Source organism: Excalfactoria chinensis, chromosome 11 (assembly GCF_039878825.1).
Source record: "Excalfactoria chinensis isolate bCotChi1 chromosome 11, bCotChi1.hap2, whole genome shotgun sequence".
NCBI classification, from domain to species: Eukaryota; Metazoa; Chordata; class Aves; order Galliformes; family Phasianidae; genus Excalfactoria; species Excalfactoria chinensis.
The window spans coordinates 13,312,993-13,337,621 of record NC_092835.1 but is presented as its reverse complement, the minus strand read 5'-3'; the positions used below and the strand labels follow the sequence as shown (position 1 = coordinate 13,337,621).

General features: G+C 38.2%; 1 long non-coding RNA gene across 1 annotated transcript in view; it reads left to right on the top strand.

Moving 5' to 3' along the window:
* The first annotated feature begins 1,243 nt into the window (after positions 1-1,243).
* The window catches only part of LOC140257496 (uncharacterized), a 42,975-nt gene continuing 19,589 nt past the window's right edge, over positions 1,244-24,629 (top strand). Inside the window, exon 1 of the long non-coding RNA XR_011905032.1 lies at positions 1,244-1,269. This is a non-coding gene — a long non-coding RNA (uncharacterized lncRNA). The remainder of the gene's footprint in view (positions 1,270-24,629) is intronic.

The following is a 24,629-nucleotide window of genomic DNA, read 5'->3' as shown; positions in this document are numbered from 1 at the left end:
CATTAATTAGCAGTGAGCACAATTCTTTTATTGTCCTTTTTGAAAAATACAAAATTGGTAGGAAAATACAAGCACTGAGCAAATAGATTACTCTGTGTCACTAGGCTGACATCTGCATTTTCTTTCTTCTCTCATGTATTCTGTTTTTCAAATGATATCGAACTTTTAGCCTGGCAGCAAGCCCAAATTTTGCTTCCTTTGAAATCCCTGAATTCCTGTGTTTTCATCCTTGAAATCTTACTGCTTTATAAAAGCATAACAAAACCCATGACTTGAGAAAGGGTTAATAAACGTTAGTGAATCCCCCATAACACAGCTTGGAAGCACAAACAACAGCTCAATGCGCGATTCTGCTGACCTATTGCATCCGATCAACTGTGGTTTTATTTCTAGCAATGCCAGCAGGTGGGAACTGACAACATGTTTCTTTGGAATCGTAAAGAAAGATCGGCTCTGATGGAGAATTAGCTGGAAGTAAGTGAGGTTGTTTGGCACAGATCTAAGCAGGGACAATGCTTGATTATGGCTATCACTCTCCAGCTGCTGTCAGAATGTTAAGTTTGCTTTCTTGAGGCCTGACATCTAACACATTTCTTTTTCTAATTAGTATCTGGTACTGTAGATGTTGATATTTTACTGCATGTCAGATGCACGAGGCTGAAATACATCACTGAACTCAGAGGTACGTCTGGGTCCTCGGAATCAGCTTTTACCTCTCAGTGTGAACTCATAGCTTCTTTCTGCCTTTTTTTTTTTTAAATACGTGGATAGAGAAGTTCATGTGTACAAATGTCTAACGTTGGTGTCTGAGAAAGGGTGCTGAGCAAGGCTGACAAATCAAACACTGGCCAGGAAAAGGAGCCCAAACACTGGTTTCCTTTTTGTCAGCATCAAGCAATGTTCTGTCCACAAATCCTTTCCCAGCCTGGTAACAGAGCAACCTACTTCCCAGCTGCCAACATAAGGGTACAGGAGGTATTTATGCCATGGTAAAGAAGTGGCAGCCCTGAACCCAGATTCAGGTAAATTAATTAAGTTAATCGTTGTTAACTATTTCCTTTTGCCACCTGTGCTATGATACTGTAGGCAATGAGTCAAGAGTTTCCACCTGGGATAGGTGTTAAGCACAGCATGATAGAGCAATGTGGTAACAAATATGTGACGGCAGGTGTGACTGAAAAACAAGAGCATGAGTATAAATTCAGCTGATGCTGTTCAGAAATTTGCTTATGTTTTCTTTCTGCGAAGCTCTGTCAAGTCTGCTATAAGGTATGGGATGATTTTTGTTTTTCTTAACTTTGTCAGGGTGAGAGAAAAAATCACCCACGTTATTTTTGTTTCCTGTTCAAAAGGTCCTTACAAATTTGTACATTATTGGCTGAGTTTGTCTAAGTTTCAGTCACCTTACTCTCCTGGAGATAATGTGCATATTTCTTTTGTAAAATTTGTAGGAATCTGGGGGTATTTATGGTATTCCAAGTCATGGTGTAGTAACCAGTCCTGCAGGCAGGCCATACCCTGCTCCCAGCTGGCAGCAGTACCAGGTCTCTAGGCTTATTTTTATTGTGGTTTTATGTTTTGCGGAGCAGAAAACCTATTTAGTATAGTTTTTGTGAATGCAGTTCTGTATGCCGAACATTCTTTTCAGAGGCAGTCTTGCAAATATACCGGTCTTTCTTTAGGAAAAGAAATGCTTTTTTTTTTAGTATTAGAGCTAAGTCAGACACTGTATTTGTTACACATATAATTTATGTACCTGTGACATAGTCTCTTCTTTGCTAGGGAAGGCCTCCCTTTTGTACTTGCATTTAGCTCCGTCTGTTTATAACTAATCTATGCATCTAACACGATTTAAATTCTGGTATCAAGTTAACAAAGAAATGGGACACAAGGCTATAAAGATGTAAAAAGAGGTGTTTAGCAAGGTTTCCTCCTACCTAGAGCAGAGATTCTTCATCATATGTGAAAGCCATTGAGACTCAGTGAGAGTTCCTAGAATTATCTGTACAGAAGAAAACAATTGTAAAGGTCCTATTGTGGGGGAGCACTGAAGCACATGATTTACTCTCAGGCTGCTAGGAGTCCCATTGATTTCAGAAACTAGTGACATGCAGAAGGTTAAACATGTGCTTTGCTGGGTTAGGGCCAAACCTGGTATCATTCTTTTGAGCAGTTTACAAAACCTTTTGCTATTGAGTAGAAAATTAAAAAAAAAAAAAAAAAAAAAAAAAAGTTATAAAGTTCTGTTGTGTTTTAAGTTCAAAACATCGCTGGTTATTTTTGCAAACACAGTGTGATTTTCTGGCTGTATGCACAGCAGGCCCCCTATGCATCATCCCTTGCAGAGCCAAATACTGTGCTTGCATTAACTTCATAGTTAGGCTTCATAGGCTGCCTGATAAGTGGCATTTCCTCTCCCAAGAAGAGTTGTGGTAAAAGCTCCAAGCACTTGGAGATGTACTGTTAAATACAGGATGGGGATTTTTAAAGACACTACAATTGACATTGGATTCAGGTGAACACAGTATCTCCCAGGTTCAGGTTAAGCTCTGGTTTGATGGATAGGTTAGCTCCAAGCTCTTGATTGTCTGCCTTGTTCTGAGGCAAACTGTTGTATGCCAGTGGAATCATGTGTCGTGTGCTTAATGTGGGGAACTCTGAATGTTTCAATAGAAGAAAAATTCCAGATTTAGGTGAATTATAACACTAGCTCTGATTGGGAAGAAAAATAGAAAGGAAAAAAAATCATCTGAAAGTGTAGAATCTAATCCATAAAAGAGAAAATTGATTTGCTCTCTCTGTATTCCTTTAATTTCTGTTTCGGTGCAATCTTTTACATTCATTTACAGCACAGCTCATGAGTATTAATGGTATTTATGTTTGAATCATAATCTTTATATCATATTGACCTTTATGATTCCTCATGTCTACCATACTGACCTATACCCTCATCTAATTTCCATGAGGTTCTGAATTATACTGACTAATAACTCTTCTGAAGTAGTTGCTTTCAGAAGCTGCTAGGAATGTGTATGCTTGGACTTGTGGGCTGAGAAGGCCTGTATATGGTGGTAAGAATCATGCATGTCTTTGCTATCAGTGAGCATGTTTGGTAGCATGGAAATGGTGGGTGAAAGCCTGAACTGCAGGTTTTGGAAGAGCCTCTCTTCCAACTGTCTGCAGAAGCTCTGTTATGTAATAAGCAAATTAGTGCACTATCCAGCTAATAAAGGAATGGGGGAAAAGTAAGTGAAGGGAAAATGGTTTCTTGTACTTTTCATGATAAAAAATGGGTAAGATCCATGCTTTGATGCCTAACATCCTCCAAGCTACGAAATAAGAGTTATGAGAGTTTTGGCCACGTTTACATTCATATACTTAGTTTTACTCACGTCCCCGTAAATAAGTTATCTTTAACTGCAACCAAAAAGGGATCTTGTACAGTTTAGTATCGCTTTATGGTTGACATTGATTTAGAACACTCCATAAGGGGCACAGTACTGCAGAATCAATTAGAAGTAAATGCAGTCATGAAAGTTACATGAAGTAGTGTCTGGCAGAGTCTTGCAGACACTGCTCTTCATATGGCTGTTGACCACCTGAAGTAAACAAACAACATAAATATATATATATATATATACACACACATATATAGCTTATTTCATATTAATTGATGGCCTTACAAGGGAACACACAGGTCCCTGACAAAATCAAGTCCTCTCAGATAAAAATCTTTAGCAATTTTAAGAGGATTTTCACCTAGTCTGTTGAAACAGACTGTCAAAATAATTGCCAAACAGGTATCCTGAATGTAGGGTCTTACCAGGTCAGGTACATAAAACAGCCTTGTTAATCGGCACATTTGTGCTAAGAAAATGAAGAGAAACAAACCAAAGTTCCAGACAAACTCACATAGATGTGTTCAATTGGGTCTAGTTCAAATTTGTGACCTGGTATAGAAAGAGAGATGAGCATAAAATAAAGCGTGTGTTGGATGAGAATTAGCTTTCCTGTGTGACTGCATGTGGTGGAAAAGAAGTTATGAGTTTTCTTCTGAGCCTATACAGAAAGACAGTAGTGACTCCAGTTTCAGGGAGTTCAGAAGCTGCACTAATTTGACATTGCAGTACAATGCTCAAAGAGAGCAAGAAGGAAATAGGAGGTATAATGTCTTCACATTGTTTTCACATGTTCCAATCCAGCTGACCAGAGGCAAACTGTACCACGCTGGAGGCTGTAGTACACTTTTAACCACGGTGGCTTTTGTAGACCTCCCTCTCCCCCAAAGGTAGTAATGAAATGCACATCACGAGCTCTTTGAGCAGAAGTAGTATCATGTCTTTTCCACTTTGTAGACTTGTCCTGAAGGGCTGAGCTGCCTGCATAGTGAATAAGGGGCATAACTTGCAAGCACAAAATAACTCTTCCTGAAGGGGTGCATTCTGCAGTGACAGAGTTTGGGCCACAGGGCCTGCTGTGGATATGCTAACATTTGAACAAAACAGGAAACCTGAATTTGCACAAGAGATTGCCATCAGTTTTCGAAAGATAAGCTTTTGGAGTGTCTCAGAGCTGTCAAATGTACTTACTGCTTATCCTGACCTTTTTTTTTCTTTCTAACCTGTCAAATATGTGGAAATAGCTATAAAGAAAGTAGAGATTAGTTTACATCATTCTTATGTAGATGGTTCTTTGCTCAAGCTTTTCAATCAGTATTTTTAGATATATGAAAATAGTTTCTTGATAAACCTCTGTAATAACGTTTTATTACTCAATTAATAGGATCTTTCTTTTAGTCCTCCTAATGGTAGATGAAAGGAATATCTGGACTTCCAAAGCAGGAGTGCTGACTAACATGTTTAACAGTTTCTTCTCATTCACCCACTTTGCTCTGATCTGCCAATATTTCTGTTGAGATTTAACACAAATGTTTCTTGAGAAAGTGAGAGAATCATCTGTGAAATACCAGTTTGTCAGCAGTTTGTTTATACTGTGAGACCAAAGCGCCTTGTAGCTGAATTCAATGCAAGGGTCTGTTGGTAGTAGCTGGTTACTAAATCCCTAGTAAAAGAATGCTAATAAAGTAGATGGGCAGGGATTTGTCAATATAATCTTATTTTGAGTCCCAGTAATTTCAGTGATGTACGACTTGGATTGAATCAAAACTAGAGGTTCAACATGGTTTGCTGTCTTTATCTGTAAATGGCTGTTTATTGTATTACAGAAAACAAGCAACTGTATAAGTTGCAAGATAAACATGTGCTTAAATCTGTTTGCCAGACTAGATTGTAATGTAAGTCATATGATAGAGAATCTATGTAGTTACATTAGTTGCCAGCTAACAGAATTAAGCTGTTGCAGTGTGGTGCAGAATGTACCAAGGAAATCCCATATATTTGTGTTTTCTCCTATTAGCACAAATACCTGCATGCATTTGAAAATTTCCCATTTCTTTTCTGAAGGGCTGTATTTCAACATATGTTGTCAATAATGAAAAATAGACCATGAAAGGGTACCTACTCCTTGTACAGCCATTGTATCCTTCTCAGATGTGTATGGATAATGTGTTCCTACTGAAAACACATTCAGGTTCCTTTTGTTATCTAATCCAATTAATTATTTAATTTAAACTGGATCTTTCACAGATAAAGGTAATATGTATTGTGAAAGAGAGATGCAGATTTGTGTCCAAAATCTGGATCTTTGGGATATCTGCCCAAGGAGGGAATGTCATGGGTTTGTCTACAGCAAGAGAGAATTGAATACAAAGTGTGTTCAAGTACAACCACATGCATCTCTTCTTCAGACTTTAATGTAGGAACTGCAGAAGTCATTGTGCTTACTGGCCAGTTTGCATATCATTGGGCAGTACAGAAGCTCCTTGCTCTGACGTGTGACAGCCAGGAATAGGCTGGTTCAACTGCTTAATACAACATTCTTTCCTCTCCATCCACTTGTTGCTCCAGAAGCTATGTCTGATGCAAAGAACAGCAAGCATAATATTTAGAGTTTTGGCTGGGCATTAGATAAATAGGTTTGTCTGTGAAAAAGTTGAGAAATGTTGATTTCAGCCATGGAGTACTGGAGCTACTGCTCTTATAGGTCATTATAATTCAATGCACTGTTACAGAGACCTTTTGTTTAGAGGATACTTGGTCAGCATCTTAGTATTACAAATACAGGACTTCTGAAAATTTTCTTTTTTGTTTTTGTTTTTTGTTTTGTTTTTGTTTGTTTTTTGGCAACTCTGATAATATGCAATATTTGAACATGATGGAGTCTTTGGAACTTTGCACTGATTTTACTTAAAGGCATGACAACACATAGCTCTGCACATGTTACTTATGAGGAGAGAAGATCTTTTTTAGTTCATCTCTGTAGATGGGCTCATAACCTTTTTGCTCTCAGGCTCATTCACTTACCATCTGAGAGAAAAAATTCTCAAACTATTTTAGCTAATTCAAGCCTCCTGAGATAAGAAAAATAATAATAATATTCTAATATTTCATACTGATCTGAGATGGGGACATGCTAATTAACTTAGCATCTGAAGGCTGGTTTAACATGAGGAAGACACCCCAGGTAGACACTGCGAGCAACTACATAAAGTCTGACATCCTTTACCAGCTCCAGTCATAGTAAGTCTTCAATGATCTAAGGAAAGCAAAACAAAAACCAGAAGCCAAATTATACATCAAAAGGGAAACGATTTCTTCTCTTGCACTGCAGGCAACCAGCAGACCACCTCAGAATGAGATTCATATACTATGTCAGAAGGAAACAGTCAACAAATAGTCCTTTCAGTCTACACCACCCCGTATCTACAACAACAATCTATATAGCCAAGAACTCCCATTACTTTCTTTTTTTCCTTAAGTTCCTGGATTATCCTGATTTCAGGCACAGAGTCCTTTCCAGAAACAGTACTAAACAGTGAGTAATTTTAGATATTTTTTAATAAAGCGATATATAAGCAGAAATAATTTCTCTGCTCTCTGAAAAGTTGTACATTAATTGAGTGATGCGCTGTACGATCAAAGCAGCAGCTTTGAAGGCTCTTTCTGTGTTAGGAAGAATAATAGGATTTTGATTTGGGGGCAGAATAGCCCCAAAAGACGTAACACAAGCAAGTCACATCTAGACATTGTGTCATAAGGAATTTATTTTCTTCGTCTTCATCAAGTCACACAGCATCATCTCACTTATATTTATATTTCTTAAAAAACACCAATTTATTTATTTCATAACATATTTGAAGCTTGTTTTATACTAATGCCTTTGAAGTGATGAGACAAAAAAAAGGAATATTTTCTATTCAGATATATTTCTGCATTTCTACTGAGAATGAAAATATGATATAGAATTTAACTAATATTAATAATAATTTCCAGGTAAATACAAGGCTATAAGAAGTTACTACAAATACGAGATAATATTATTAAGAAACTGTTATGATGCAGTGCTCTAGGATTCTTAAACGGGTTTTATGTTTACTGATGTTTAGAGACACAGCATGAATTATGTGATCAGTTACAGGGTTGGTATAACGTAGGTCAAATAACATTCCGTAGTCTAAAATAAAAGGAGATCCGACTTTGTGAGCAAGTTACTGGAATTTTCTCTGGTATCAGTGCCTCTTCTGAAAGGCTAATGGTGGTGAAGTAATAGTCCTTTTGAGGTACTAACGATATTAGAAATATTAGGAGTACTTAGTAGTAGTAGTTTTGTTTATGTTTGTGAAATGAATGGATGGAAAAAAGGGTGTGATCCATGGTGTGTTCAGAGGAAGGTTTCATATTTTATGCTGAGCAGTACTTGATGAATGATGATTCCAGTGTTTTTTGGGGTTTATTTAATGATTCCTCCCACATTAATAAAAAACAGCTATTCAAAGGTGAGTCACAACAAAATACAGATTTGGATGTATCTATAGTGTGAGTTTTTCAGGATAAGGTGTGCCTTCACTTGAGTATAGTTTTACTTTTCAGTCTAATTTTGTTTGTTTTCAGCTTTGTATAATTAATTAGAAAGTCTGGTTAATGGAAGGAAAGCGGCACGTCCAACTGTTTCTCACAGATGTCAATTGAAACGAGCTATCAAATTAATGCCATATGACAGTGACAGTTTTGTAAATCATCCTTTGACCTGATTTGCCTCTAAAAGACTTTCTGCCAAAAGTGTTTATTCTAATACAGGCGCATACCGATCATTTTTATCCCACCCACAAGCAATTTATCCTGGAGTTTTAATGCAAAATAAAAGAACCCAAATATTTGAAATTAATTGGAAGCTTTGCGTGATAAAGGATTCTAGTTTTGATTACTAAAGCAGCTAGTTCCTCAATCAAATTTTTGCTTGTTGTGTGATGTTGTATGCATGTTGTATGATATACTGCTATATTCCCCCTATTGGTGCTGTCAGCAATGTCAGGGATAGCTATTGATTATCTCATGAATTATCAGGAATTGGGAATATTCCTGCTATTATTTCTGTTTCTATTTTTCAACAAGCACAAGCTTGAGGGCATGGATCAACTTTAAGCGTGCTTCAACAAAGTGCATTAACTTATGGGGAAAAGTTCTCATTCAGTAGTAAAAGGCTCTGGCTTATTTGTTTGTTTTTTTTTTCAGTGAGTTTTTCTTGTTTCTCATGGAGCACTTTATTCCTATTAAAGGAAGTATATTTTAATTAAGCAGGAGGATCGTAATTGTTCTATTTTTTCCTATGAAAGCTTAAAAAAAGTCATAATATAATTACAAATAACTTTCATTAATGAAACAGTCACTGTGTGTCTCTAGTGCCAGACTTCTCGCTTGACAAGAAGGAGGGATGGATCTGCCGTATTAGAATCTGTTTGTTAAAAAATATGGAATTATGCTAGAGGTTTAATTTTCATGCTTATAGATTGAACAGCATCCGAACAAAGAAGAGTAAAGAGTGTTTTTACCTTTTTTTTTTTTCTTTTTAATGGTGCAGAAAGCAGGCATGAATGGTTTGGCAGATATTGTTCACTTTAAAGTAGTTTTTTCAGCTTGTTTTTAACTGAGAACTATCATGAATAAGAAACAGTTGTTTCTCTGTTTTGTTTTTTTTCCTGGAGGATTCCTTTGTCTCAAGAGAACTAGAAAGGAATCTGTCACAAAGATTTTCTCTCAGTTGTGGTATTGCTGATGTCAAGCACGCAGAAATCATGAGTCAGCACTCCAAAAGTCACGAGACTTTTATTTAAAAAACAATCTTAAAATATAGATGTGACCCTTTTGTTGAGCCTTCATGCCTAAAGTAGGGCAATTTAGTATTTCCTTCTGCAACTGGAGCTATACTTCTCAGAACAGAAGAAAAAGAAGGAACAGATGAGCTCTCAAAAATTTACATGACTCCTAGGATGGGACTTGAAGCCAGTCTGAAGCATTAGAAATGCTGCACCGTAATTGCAGGTGTTGGCAACATGGCCATCATTTGTGAGAACTTTGATCTACATTGTGGTCAATAAAAACAAATGAAAAAAAGTGATTGAAAGAAAAGCAAAGAAACTTTCTTTCACTTTTCAGAAAAGAGCTCCTCTCGTACCATTTGTTCCACAGTCCTCCAAGCGATTCTCAAGTAGATGTATTTAAGGTTAAACAAAAAGACGTACACATCTGATTCCCAGATACAAGATATATTCAGATAATGACAAATAGCACTCCGACTTAGGCAAAAAAAAAATAGATAGGCAGACTGGTGCAGATGCTGCTGTTAGAAAGATACGAGACCTTTACCACAGTTTAGAAGACAAAGACTATTTGAATCTAACAACATGGGTCCTGGCCAGAAAAAGCTACAATTATTTTTAAAAATGTCACCTCATTCCCATTCAATGATCGCAGAAAATGGAAACATTTGAAGGAGTAATTGTAAACATCTGCTAAAGACAAACCAAAAAACATGACTAAGAGAGAAATGAACTTCCAACATAAAGTATTGTGTGAACAGATCCGCTGGAAAATAAAACACCATTTCCGTGGGTCAGTTCTATTCTGAATATGAAAAAAAGTAAAATTGATTATAAAAATAAGGGATCGAATCCAGCTAAAAACGTTTTCCTTAAAGTCAGGCTGTCCGTCTGCTCAAATATCAAGGAATGTGGCTACTCTTACATTTCTGCAGCAGCTTCGGCCCCTGCTGCTCCTCTCGCCTTGTTCCAACAGAAGCATTTGCACAGGCACAGAGCACTGGACTCAAACTAATCTGACAGAAAGATGTTTTGTTTTTGTTTTTTCTTGTTCTTCTGAGTTATTTTTTAACCGGATCGTTTAGGCGATCAGATTGTGATGATAGCTCATGCAGAAAAGCTGCTGAATTTCTAACGATTGCCTCAAAATGCTGACAAGCTTCCTTGTCACTATGATAATATAAATGAAGGTAAATCAGATTGTTCTATTTCTTATAAAGTGTGCTCTCCTTCTGAGGGCAAGAAACAAGAGGAAGGTATTTATAGGACTAAACCTCATCACAGCACTTAAGTTGTTGAGCAGTTTGCAGGACAAAGAACTGTGTGGCAACATCAGTGGTTTCAGCATAGAAAGGCAATGACTGAGTTAACACAGAAGGGAAAGGAAAGGTGTGGGTAGCCCACTTTTCCAGATACAGAAGCGCCAATTAAAGATGTTTCAACGAACAGTTCATATCACTGATGGCAGAGATAGAACGCCGTGTGTCCTCTGGCAAAAGTGATCATGCGCGTTTTCTAAAATGCTCCAGGCAATCTGTGTTTTTGTTTTCAAGCCACCTTTTGTAATGCCGGGCATTACATCTGTAAGCGGCTCTTTTGACTGGATGGTGTTTTTATCACCATCCATCGGTAGAAGCTCGAAACTCCCCTGTTTCTGCTGGCTGATCAGCTCAGTTAAATTGTCCCTTATCTTTCCCTTTCTGTAATTGGGGTAAATCAACCAGAGTACTTGTGGCTGTGGGTGGGTTACTGTTCTGCATTAAAAGGCTACTGAGCACAGATGTCCTCCATTGCCTTCCTATGCAACAGCTATTTTTTTTTTTAATTATTATTATTTTATTTTTTTTTAATTTAAACGTTGTATTAATGTGATGCAGTGCTGCGTGACATGGCAGTAGGAATCTCTGCTCTTCTACGGTAGGGGGATAACACTGGGAAAATAAGTAATCGCTGGCAAGTTAGATGGGAATCCTTGATCCACTGTCAGTGCAGTTTGCATATATATCAATTAAACAAATAGTCCCACTGTCTTCCCAGTTGACCAGAATGAGATCTAAGAGCTAATGGCAGGCAGGTCAGTGAGAACAGTTCATGCCAGGGTTTTCTTGGACCTTGAATGGGAGTGTAATGTTCCAGAAGATGAGACTGAGAATTGGGAATGGGGGAAGGTGGGGAGAGTACTGGTGTGTTTGCATAGTGGTAAGAGAGAACAGAGGACAAGTAGAACAGACAAGGAAATTCAAAGAAAACTGAAAGAAACTCAGTCACTTAGATGCTCTGTTATCTTAAGTTGTTGCAGATTATTTCAGGTCTGAGCATATGTTTCCTTAGACTCCTTTACAATCAAATGAGTAGCATCTTTCTAAAGGATTTCCTTGGAATATGTCACAGGAATTCAGACTATCTAGGATAAGTCTTTGAAGATCTTGAAATCTAACAAATAATGAATGAATGTATTTTCATACTACATCTTATTTCCTTAGTTTGACCATGGAGAATTGGCTTCTGGTTATAGCAAGGAAGAGAATAACGGAAGTCATTTTATAAGTCAGTGAGGAACCAGCTTTTGACATTCTCACAGTAAACTGCAAGTAGACTAACACTTAGAAAGTTATTCCAGTCTTTTTTATCTTAGTTGAAGAACCCAAAATGAAACCTGCTTCCCAGCTTCTGCTGTTATCATTATTGCTGGCAGATAACTGTGTATAAAGAACAAAGGTACAAATAACACTGTTGAATATTTTTAAGGGAACTACAAGAGGTATCATAAGACTACTAAATCTTACTGAATCAAAACCATCATCCTGAATATTTGTAGATAACAGGAAAATAAATGGGGTTCAAACCTCCAATTTCAATTAAGTAGCAGCTTTCCAGGTGCATGGTGTGCTGGCCTCATTAAAGCCATAGATCACAAGCCATGGTTTGCTGACACATTAAGTCTGGCTTTAGGCTCCTAATACTGAATCAAAAAGGCCACCTTCTTGGCTCAGAATTTGTTCCAAGAAAAAAGGTGTCTTTTTACTTGCAGGATTTATGCCTGATCAGGTGTCATCTTCTTATTATTGTTCTTTTTTTATCACAGAATGAAACCCATAGAGCTGGCAAATAATATATGCACTGTCTGCTCTTGTTTTTATAATGGAGTTGCAATTGTAGGCTGATGACTGAAAAATACAGAACATCTATAATGAGGAAATATTGATCATAACACATCTGACATTAACAGTTGTCGAACCACGGCTGTCTAAAAGATGCGAGTCTTTGTTTTTCTGCTGAGGGAGCTCAGTGAAGCTAAAACTTAGTCCAGTTCTGTTTTCTTCAGACACATTTGATTATCTTATACTGAAAACTAGAAATAAAAAAATAAATAAATAAATAAAAGCAAAAGTATGAAGATGAATATTCTTTCGTGATCTGATTATAATGCATTCTAAGCAGTGATTACAGGCTCCTTTTCTATCTTCAAAATATTTGCATTGCAGAAACTAGTTTAAACAAAAATGAATAGTTAAATGTTGAATCTCTCTGTGCTCCTTTGTGTTTCCCCATTGTCTCTGCCTGTTTAAGCTCTGTTCTTATCAGATGGAAAGCACAGGAATGTTGGTTTTAATCACTGACTGTAAAGCTGACAGCCTGTTCTTTCAGTGGTGGTATTTGTTAGTTTTAGGCAGTGGAGATATGGAGATGTTACAGGACAAAATCAGATACCTGTATGCTTGCATGGACTTCAGTGGGAGTCTTAGAAACTGCCTGGCGATGGATTTTAGCATAGAAATTCAAGTTATAAGCTTGTTATTTTCTAATCATTAAATTTATCTTAGTTTTATGAGTTCTCTACTTTTTTTGTTGTTGTTGTTAGAACAGTTAATCTGGAATAACATTGTGTGCATCTACAGTATTGTTCAACTATACTTTTGTCCAATTAATGTGGAATTGTGCCTGCTGGACAGGATTGTTATTAGGGCACTGCCACTTTTCAGACACAGTTTAGGAATTCAGCTCAGTAAAAGACACAGTGCAGATATTATACTGACTTCTTACACAGACACTTTGCTTAAAATACACAAAATTAATGGGATGGAACATTTTTTTCTTCAGCGCCATGATGCATTTTTTTCCAGTAGGAGGGAAACAAAACTGGAAGGAGATTGATATCCTTCTGACTCATCAGTCTTTGTTATTCACCCTAAAAGCTCTGGAAATAGGAAAAGTGACAACAGAATACATCCTTATTTATTTTCAGTACAGCAGTATACTTCATATTTGAAGATACAGACAGATTTCCCTTTTATTCTTCAGATTTATCTGCACAAATAAATTCAGCTAAGTATGGCTTCCAGCTCCCTCATTACTAGCACTGGGTCTCCTTTTATGCTAGCCAAATAATCTACCAGATTCAATGGGCGTTTTTAGTTCATATGAGGAGAAGGGATTGAGCAGAGTTTTCTAGCCTGAGCTCTCGACAGCAGTGATAAAGTCCTATGTTTGGACACAAACATCAGCACACCAGCATTGAGAAAGTCTTTCTGCTGGTCTGTGCAAGCCCTTCAGTATCTTTCCAAACCTGCCCCTATTGAACACAGGGCTCCCAAGTTTTTCTAATGAAGCTGTTGTCTATATTCAGCCTTAGCAGAAATGACACAGAAACTAATGGCTGGAACACACCACTCGGTTCTTACCTTAGAAAAACTTGATAAAGGTGAATGGCATTTAATTCTTGGAGATTACAACCAGAGACTGCATAAAGACCCCAGAAGTCTCCCTAGGTTCACTTTGGAACAGGGTTAGGACTGGGTTTAGCCTTTTCATCCTGATGATGCAGAGTTTGGGAGCAAGTGTTCCTTGCTTTTTATTTTTTATTTTTTGAACATTTAACTTTAAGGGGAAATAATTATAGGAGGTCTACATGTTTACTTTTAAACACAGCATTTTTTCCACTCTGCCCCAAGTCTGACATTTTAATGACCTGCTTTGCCGTGGTTTTTACTGGCAGCATATATTGAAGGGGTATTTTATGTACAGTTTTAACATTTGAACAACACAGCTCCATGTTCTGTCACGTTTTCATGTTGTAGAAAATGTCTTTTAAGTTATTATTTCTTTTAATTGCTGACTAATGTGAGGTGCTTTTCCAAATGTCTTTAACAACTTTTAGACTTACCTTTGGTAGGGAATATTAATTTAAGAAGAGCAAGAAAAGTAATGCTGTATGTATTTTTTCAGTGAAATTACTGTCCTAAATGACTCCATGGGGGGTTTCTTATAGGGGTCACTGAAAGGCAGAAAGGAATGTTTTTACTTCTTTGCTTTGTCGCAAAAATTAGGTTACAAGGGCTGTAAATACAGGTAATACTTTTTATTACTAGATTTTCCTCTTTAATGAATATAACATTTCTTCTTTTCATATAACGATACCCACTGAATGTCTTAGAACTTAGCATGTTTACCCTTAGCTTTAACGAGGGTCTAAAGTAACTCCTCTTTAAAAGGCTTGCAAGTAGTCTGAAGGCAAAAAGGAAACCTGGTATGGCGGGGTCACTGCTGGAGGTGGGAGATTGAAGGGAACACTGTCCTGCCCTGTGCCCACCTGCCCTGCTCATCAACAGCACCGTGTCCCAAGTAGGTGAAGGAGCAAAGTGCAGAAACTAGAACCGGACAAATCACAAGTCTGAAGCACAAAACCCAGAACATTTTGCAATACAAAATACAAAATTGCTCACACATTTTCCTGCCTGTGCCAGTCTGCCAGAATCTACATTTACAAAATTCTCTGGTTCCCAAAAAGGCTTTGTCTCACTATTGCTTGAAGGTTGGGGCTGTGTTGTTAAACTAGGAGAAGCAGCTCCACCTCAGTGAGGCTGCGCTCCCTAACAGCTGATCCATCGAGTATGCTACAGTTGTTCAGCATTACCAGGCTCCCAGGGCTCACTCTTTAGGGGATTACACCTACTTCCCAGCTTTGCTCTTCAAGAGGGCATTAATATTCTCTGAAAGGCGGCCACTCATCTGTAGCTCTATGAGGCTGATCTACTTTGATCTTAGCCTCAGAAATAGAATGATGAGGGATAAGAGTTCAAAGTATAAGAAGAAACTCAATATGCAAAGAATGTACCACATCTTAATAAGTAATGAGAATTCCATCTATTTGTTGCTGTTGTAAGGAAAAATAGTTTAATATCTTTATGGGATTAAGACTCTGTGGTACTTTGCTAATGAGAGGCCACAGCTATTAAGATTTCCCTTGTCTCTAGATAGGCTGGCAAACACATCAATAAACAATGGCAAGACTAAAACTGGCTATTAAGATTTTGATCTGGCAAGTATTTTATTAATGTGGTTAATGTATTATTTAGATTGTAGACCAAGTAGAGCAAATAACACAAAATCTCAATCTTTCCCTTACAAACAACTTGAGGATTAAGGAAATCACCAGCAATGAATGGCGGCTTTTATCAAAGTTTATCACAAATGACCCCAGATTGTGAAGTGTTTGCCATTCAAGTAACTGAAGATGGACAGGAGAATCTGAAAATTAACAGTGGGGACAACATTCTTTGTTTATTACTGGTGTGCTCAGAATTGAGGAGCTATCCTTCACATGAACACTCACCACATAGCAATGACAATGGGCTTTCATAAGTGTATTTGAGAAAGATTAGCGCACACCGCTCAGTTCAAGTTTCAGTTTTTAGGTTAGCTGCCTTTCATATTAATCAGCTTTGGTGGTTTTTTTTCAGTGCTGCATTTTCTGTGTGGAAGCAGTGGGTGAATGCAGTGTTTAATAACCCCACACACCTAATTCCTTTTTCCAGCAATTGTGTGGTTTCAAAAAAACAAAACAACAAAAAGAGCAAATGAGCAAATTAAGTTTATGCAATTGGAAGAAATGAAATGTAGAAACATAGAAATGACTGTCCTTAAAGACTAGAGAAGCTTATGTTTCAAGGAGTCACTCAGCCCTTTCAAGGACTGTTCTTCAGAGTCCTGATCTATTCATTTTTAAGAAATTCTGTACATGGAGTCACATTTTGGATCAGCACAGGGTACTTTTTCATTTGATCAGTTGAAATGCTAATTCTCACCGTGCAGAATAGCTGACTAAGGGGAGCAAGATATTTGACACCTAAACTGAATTTTTGAGTTGTTATGTCAGGAATTACTGGAAATTTTTCACATCAGGTCAGTGTCCAAACCTTTTTCCTTATTCACTTCTCATGACTGATAAATAGTCATTTCACCTCTCTCTGGACCTATCTGACAAACTAGAAAGAGGTGACAAACTCCTGTGCTTTCCTGACAGTGGTTCCTTTTTCCTCTCAGATAACGATTCAGTACTATCAGTCGCTTATACGATGGAGAGTTAGTATGAAAAACGCATCAGTTAAGAGAATATCATCCCATAAATGTCCCTAACAGTTCTTTACTTTTCTGTGATTTGAAGAAGAGTAGCTAAAATTAATTTATTGTTCAGCATCTGTTTAACAGGCGTATGTGGTGTGATGGCTTTCTGTACACACCTGGTTTATTTTCTAACGCAACTCCAAAATGATTTTGATCTTATTTTTAGCTTTAACCTTATAAAAATGTAAGAGCACAAAGAATTCTTACAGTGACTAAACTCTTTTTTATTTAAGTCCCAGTTTCAAAGGAATTCAGCTATGACCTAGATTTTAATTTTCTTGGGGATTTTGCTAATGCTTGAGGGGGAAAATCTGGTACATTTGCAGCATATTAAATACCTGTTTGTGTCAAAGTAGTCATTAGATTTCTAATTCATTTGATTACAGTTCAGTGATACAGCAAGGGATATGTCTGGATATTTATTATCTTTAGCTATGCTATCATTAGAATATGATTTCTTTATTTTCATTGCTGGATCGCGCTACAGTAAATGCACCTAAATATTGTTGGATTCCGAAACCACTTAATTATCCTGTCATTGGTTCAACATTATTCAATTTTACATTAAAATTGTTTTCCTGGAGACCTAAGTTAGATTCAAATAAACTGTTCGTTCTTGGCAACCAGGAAGAAATGGAGTCCTTGTAAAAATCAGGCTTTGGAGTGAGGAAGTTGGCGATTTTTTCATTAGTTTCATTGGGCTCATTGTTCCTATTCTGGAAACTTTATAGCTGCAATCACCTACGGCTAGAATCTGATTTTTACTGAGGTGCTGTAATAATTACACTAAGTACTTTCTTTTTGTCACTGACAAACAGTAATCCTTGAATGTCACTTAAGGAAACTAGAAACTTTTATATTGTGGGTTAGTTTCCAAAACTTTGTGGTTTGACTTTGCAGGAAAAAAAAGTCCCAGCTTTTCCACAGATAAGGCCAAACAACACCACCCCAAAAAATTACTAAAGAAAGAAACAAACACCCTCAGTCTTGCATACAGCCAGGGCATCTCAAACTCAAGGATGTATTCACAAAGACTTTCAGGACAGTGAGGAGAATATAAAAACAGAAGAAGAACTTGCAGAAAATATTGGGTTCCTTAAATAAAGATTTTGCTAAGAAACTTAAATATGACTGACTGAGAACTGAAGGTTGACAAGTTTAAATACTGTAATAGCAAAACAAACAAACAAAACCCTTTCAGTTCACTCGTGGATTAGGAGTTAATGCTCTGAAATCCACCAGCTATAGCTATCTGTGCTGTTATAATCCAAAAGAAGAACTCTACATTTGTGAGTATTTTCAAAGGAAGATCTTAATCACCTCTTTGTAAACCACCAAACCCCTTATTAAAAGTCTGGGCCCAATCCTCCCTTGAAAGAGTGGCCCCAGCGAACTACGGTCTTTGATCCTAAATTGAGAACAACTCCTACTGGAGGTAACAGTATGTGATTAACCAGTGCAGAATTTGGGCCACTGACATCAGTGACACTGGCTGCTCATGTGAGTAAGGAACAATTTCATAAGATTAAGGACCATTAGTGTGTTTGGTAGCTGTATTTTTACTAACTCTTCTTCATTACGTGTTTAGTTCAAAAAAGATGGACAGTATCACCTCGTTGTTATTATAAATGTCAATTGTGGAGTGACAGTGCCTGCAGGTTTTTTTTTTTAAATTATTATTATTTTAACTTATGTATGTAAGTATCTATGTATTGTGTTGTGAAGTCCATTAACAGTGCAGTTGCTGATCAGGCTATTAGATACTGCATTTAAAAAAAATAACTTACTGACAATTTTTTTGTTGTGCCCAGTGTGTCCCAGTAAGTGTCTTCATCAGCAGGGCCAGAGAGCTTGCAGGGTGGCACAGAGTGCCATATTCTCCAATGGCAAAGAAAGGAAGTCAGAGCATTCCCCCCAATTCTTATTTGCAAACAAGAGTGGGCGTAATGCAACATAGAAGTGTGGCTGCTCAGTTTTACGACCAGAGCAGAGCAGGAGCCTCTCAAATGCTCTCGTTTATTACCTTGATATTGTTGTTTGTTTTAATTTTAAAGTAGAGATGGGCCCAGACCTTGCTATTTGAGTTCCTTAAAAATGTTGCAAGAAAATTTAATAGAAAAACTTCTTATGACTTATACAATTCTTACTTATAACCATATTTGTTTATCAGTGTGGCGTTAACATAACTGGTTTTAGAGTTTTAATATGACACTTAGAATTGGCAGAATTACAGGGAGTTATTTGTGCTTCTGATTACATTAGTTTAGTGAATCTGACTATATATAGAGGGAGTTGCATCTGACTTGCACAATATGCCAGATTAGATTCCTGAGCTGTGCTGGTTTGTCTAATTCAGTGCAACAATAACTGTCTAGTTCTTCTGGCAAAACTCTGCCTCTAACTTTCTTTTCATCCTTAGTGTCCATTTCTTGTGTCAGTCCATGTAAGCTAGGTGCTGCTGTTCTCACAAGGATCCCATGTTACGTGAGATATGGGACATGTGTCACAGCAAAAACAAATAGACTGACAGGGTACTGAGGCCATCCAAACCTCCTGTCTTATCTGGTTTTATTCTTTCCATCTGACTTCCTCCTGCTCTGGTTAGCATCCTCCCCACCTCCCAGACCTTCCCATGTACAGGCATTATTACTCATGTCACCAGCCTGCAGGACCTTCCGAAAAGCAGATGGGCAATTGGCAAGACATAAACCGCACCCAGTCTCCAGTGCCTTTGTGAAGGCTTAGTATTTACCCCATTAAAATTAATAAAGAATGTGAAGGCCAGAAAACAAAAGATGTCTGTGAAACAAAGCACATGTGACATCAGGCACATCTTGTCTAGTCTAAGAGAGACTAAGGGTGGATGTTCTTTACTGAATTTACAAAAACAGTTGAAAGAATTCTCTGTTGCGTAGCTATTGTCATTAAAAATACATACAGTAAATACCTAGAGACCTTAAATTCCTTCCGCATGAGAAGGACATCTGGTGGTATGTGGCAATCTGGTGGGAATGGCAGTGGATTTGCTTGAGGTGATAGTCCTTGCCCTCCCCTCCAGCATCAGGCAGCGCTGTGCTTCTCACATCACTGTGTGTCCCCCAAGTGCAGCAGGATTTTCTCCATCCCTATGGACTGGGGATGTTCCTCAGCTGACCCAGATGCTCTCTCTGTAGGGACAGGCAGAAGTGCTTCCCTGCAGGCTTAACCTTGATAATTATCCTGAAGTGAGGAGGATGTCAGAACTAGATTGGTTTGCTTCTCTCTAACTTCATCTTCCCTGAACACCAGGCATTGTGGCAGCTGTGATGCTGTGGTACTAGAAACATTTTCTGGGGTTAAGTATATACATGGGTCAGTGTGAAAGTAATGCCTCCTAATTATTTCCATAGAAACTACAACAGATACAGAGCGTGCAGTATCACTATTTGATAGAGCAACTTGTTAGCTGCAAAAGGCCATTTTTTGACACAGTCACCACCATTAGCTATGTATTTTTACCAGCAATGAACAGGAGCCTGTGTGCCGCACTCATAAAAATCCGCATGGCCATTCAGAACATGGCTTGTCTTTCAGGTTGCTGCTGAAATGCACCACCCACCCCCTCCCTGTGCTGACATCTGCTGACTGGTTTCCACTAATATTCAGCAAGCACTAATGAATGCCAATGGTTACCATTTTTCCTGCATGAAGGAATTCAGTGACACACCTTTGCTTCACCCACACTTCCATGTCAGATGCCATTCTGTCAGAGTGCCTCTCTGCTGCCATCTGACGCACAGCAACAACATGTGATGGAATATTGGTGGGAAGGTTTAACCTCTTCTGCTATACCACTAACATGCACTTCTGACATTGTGGGCCAAAATAATGAAAGAGGAGGCATTACTTTTGGATCAGCCCTCATGTATATGTACATATGTATACAGTAAGTCATTTAACTTGCCCTCCATGAACTACGTAAAAGTAATGCAGCCGCTGCTTTCAGATTTTTGTGCTTGTTGCAAATAGGAAATGTTGAAAGAACCTGGAGCTTAACAGCTTAGCTCTTTCCTCTGAGAGGAAATAGAATTAGGACCTGCATGTGCTTGGCTTATACTTTATAATACATTTTATTATTAGAATTATAAATCATGCCTTTGGGCACCAGAATACAACATAACTAAAACATAACTAACCAAGGTAAATTGATGCCTGCCCTTGTATATTTTACCATCATGAAATGCCAGACACTGCCTCCGAACCCTCTGCTTTTAAGTGGGTCTATTGGCGCTGGCGCTGTACTGCTATTAGGCTGGGACTTGAATCGGAGCCACACTTTTGGTTTCCATCCATTCATCACAACTGGAAAGTCTCACAGGTTTTTGGCTGACTTTTCCTTTCTACAGGTGGTAGAAGGCCAGCTGCAAGTGTATTCATTCTCATTAGCTGCAGAATAAGCCTTTGGCTTTTTTCAGTGATAGCAGTGAAGGAAAGAGAAGAGATTGCCTTTTGCGTGTGTGGTGACATGCATCTCCCCATGTTGGCATTTAGCAGAGGCATGATGCAGTGACCAGGAGTCAGATTTTTGCTTAGCATTTTCCATAGAAGCAGCAGTCACAGAAAATAAGTGTCTCAGTCTCCCTTCCTTGCTGTTGTGCAGTTCTCCATCGGTAAAGATGGGGATAGAAGCACTGCCCCACCAGCCTGTACCTGATGACTGTAATCGTGAATGTTTCTGAGGAGAGACACTTATTTGAATCAAATTGGTTGCCTTCCCTCTAGCTTCAGTTTGTCTTGTGAAAACACTGTCAGAATAATATATGCTTCCTTTATAACCAAGAAGTTTTACTCTTGATCGATAAGACTTACATTTCATTTGTCAGGTTAATGAATTATTAGTCTTCCAGGTTTTTTTTAGTACACATCAGTCTCCTACTTTTTTTTTCCCCCTTTTTTTTTTTTTTTTTTTTTTTTTTTTTAATCCAGCAGACAGCTGTGATAAGGCTGAGGTGGAAAAGTAGCCTAAGCCCTGGTGCCAAGCAGGGAGCAGTACTTCTAGACCCTACTGGGTGCTCCTTGTACATCTGGAGTGGAAATTCGTAGGCTGATGTTACCAGCTGCAGCCATGGGAGGTGTTGGGAGAGGGCACTAAGGCTTGGGCTTTGCAGCCTGAGCTGCTGATAGACCTGGGTGCTCACTGCAGTCCTGCCAACTGGGTCAAAGACTGAGTGACAAGGCCTAAGCTAGATGAAATGTCTTGAGTGTTATGAAGTCCTGCACTCAGGTCATCTAAGAGGCTTTAAAATCACAGCAGGGGGCTTACCTCCCTCCGTGTTAGGACTGCTGCTCTAGACCAAACCATGGAGCTCACTGGAGCTCCAAAGCTGGTAAAGCTCACAGGAGCTGGCATTTGGTTTTGCAGGTTGTGCTACCATTCCTCTCGTGCACAGTAAAATGCTGTATATGACTGGAGAAAAAAAGAATCATCTGAAAATACATCTGTTAGCTTTTCTGCCTATCAGTGACAGCATTAAGGAAATGTAAATACATTTAGCATTGCATTGCTCCCTAAAGATTCTATCAAACAAGAAATATTTGTATGTGTGTGAATTTACGTTGGGTGCATATGAGGAAAATCAGGACTTCACATTCAGTAAGTTGATTTTGCTCCTTAAACATTAACTCTGCATGTTAAAGCTGTCCTAGGGTGATCCTGATGTGCATCTTTTCTATAAATATTTGCAGTTGATCATGCATTACAATGGGGCATTCCTCTCCTTTGACTTTGCCCTTTTTTTTAGCTTGTTCATCTCATTTGCACAGAAGGGGGAAGAAGTCTTTATGGCAAGGAGAAACTGCAGACTCAACTCTTTGTGTGGATGTGTGTGTGCATGTTAAAATCTGCTGAAAAGCTATTTATGGATTTGGGGGAGAATGCATTCATTCCATTTTTATGGAGTTAACGAAATCTTAGCTTTTTCTTTCTTTAAAAACAAAATTCTGTTGGGAAAAAAAGCAACCAAGTAGGAATGATAAGTAAACATCAGGAGTAAAAGGGTTTGCTTTAGTTTTGGGGAGTTGTTCTATTATTGCATTTTAAATATCATATTAATCTTCTTTCATTTCCTCTGTGAACACTTCCCTAATTTTATGTGCTGTTGTGTTTTAAAGCTTTTTGACTGGCAAATGGAAGTCTTCTAGTGTCATTCATGCTTTGAATACTTTGCTGGGTCAGAGTCTTGGTAGCTAACTGTCACCAGTCCTAGGAGTGCATTTCTGTGTGCCTTAGACTTTTGGAATGGCCTGTGAAACTGTGAACCACAGAAGAACACCATCCGTTCTATGTTGGATTGAGGATTGATGTTTTCAAATTTCTTCTAGTGCATGACTTTATAGCTTAGTATTATTTCCATTTTTGTTCACACACTGGATAAGCCAGCAATCACAGCGTCCTAAGCTGGGAAGCTGCAAATTTGGGCAGGCATTTTGGCAAGTTATTATCATTACTTCATATATAGAATTCTCCTATTTATTGACTAGTAAAACAGTAAATGCTCTTCATTGAAAAAACTTCAAGTAATTTACCTTTGCTATTGTCCTTTACACGATCCTAACTTTAAGACAGGCCAGGCAAAATAAGTTAAAAATAGCATATAAAATACAGCAAGAATTCCCTGGTTTCCACCCTGCTTTCTGTATCCTTGTTCATACCTCTAATCATTTAAATTGAGCTTAGCTCTGTAAAGCTAAACTCTGTACTTGTTTGAAAGTGATAATATTGTATTTATTTTACAAAAATCCAGTACATTTCAAGCAATTAATTTAAAAGTAAGCATAGGAAACTTTTGGCTACGTATGGAGCATATATTGCTGTAGGTTCCTTTTTTAAAGAAATCACTGAGCATTACTGGTCTCACTTGACTGTCCTTTCAGTCGTCTTTCGTCACTGTGCCTTTCAATACCATTCATCTATGGACTAATGCAATGCCCGCTGAAGTCAATAGAAGTCATTCCATTGACATCCATGAACAATGAATCAGGCCCTTTAAAAAGAAGAAACTAGAGTTTACAAGGGTTAAGCAGAGCCCTGGGTGAGTACTTTGCAGCAGGAGCAGTGCCTTCTCCTGCGTCCATAGCACACCTAGCACTCTGCTTCTGTACAGAATAACACCAAAATGGTTCATCTCCACTGAGAGCTCTGATAAGGGAAGCCAGTTTTGCCAGTCAACATCTGAACTGTTTTTCTATGCCAAGGTCTTATTAGGTATGAATAATTGCAATACACGGCAAAAATCTGTCCAGATAGGTGTCATCAATGCAGATGTTGAGAATCCTTTATTTTGTTTGCCTTCTGTCCGATGTTTTCAAAGAATTTGTACTTTGCTATCAGTCCTTCTTTGTTCTGATAAAGTTGTAATCACTCAAAAGCAGACTCAGAAGCTCCCCCTCCTTCCTTCACAGCCCCAGTGTTTGTGTTATACCCAAATGCGACATTGTACACCAGCGCAATCGGAAAAGGCTGCAATGATCAATTGAGGGCCCAATCAAAGCCTAACAGATAGGCAGCCATTCGTCGCTGTTTGATATAAAAGGTGTTTTATTTCTCATCACTTTTTTGTCACTGAAAGAATGCTTCCTACGTGCAGATTAATTAAAGTGTAAACATTAAATATTGATTGATGCATTATCAGCATGGAGCAGTTGCCTCCACTCAGATTGATTCCTGCAGTGATTTATTGTCATATTTGTGGAGTCATTTCACTTGATAACAAAGAGAAATCGCCTGCTGCCTCTGCCTCTCAGGCTTCTTTCTGCCTCCTGCGCTTCACCTCCTCATCCTCACTGATTCATTCTTTGCCTGCTTGGAACTGGCGTGGCCTTGTGGTCTTTTCATGAGAAAAGTTTAGGGCTTCTCTTTTTGGCATCTGCGTAGCAAGTTGTTAGTTCAGTAGAGAGCTGTGCTCTCTAATGGAACATCCGTGGTTAACGCTTCCAGCTGCATCCCGTGCAGCTGCTCTCCATGACCAGGCTC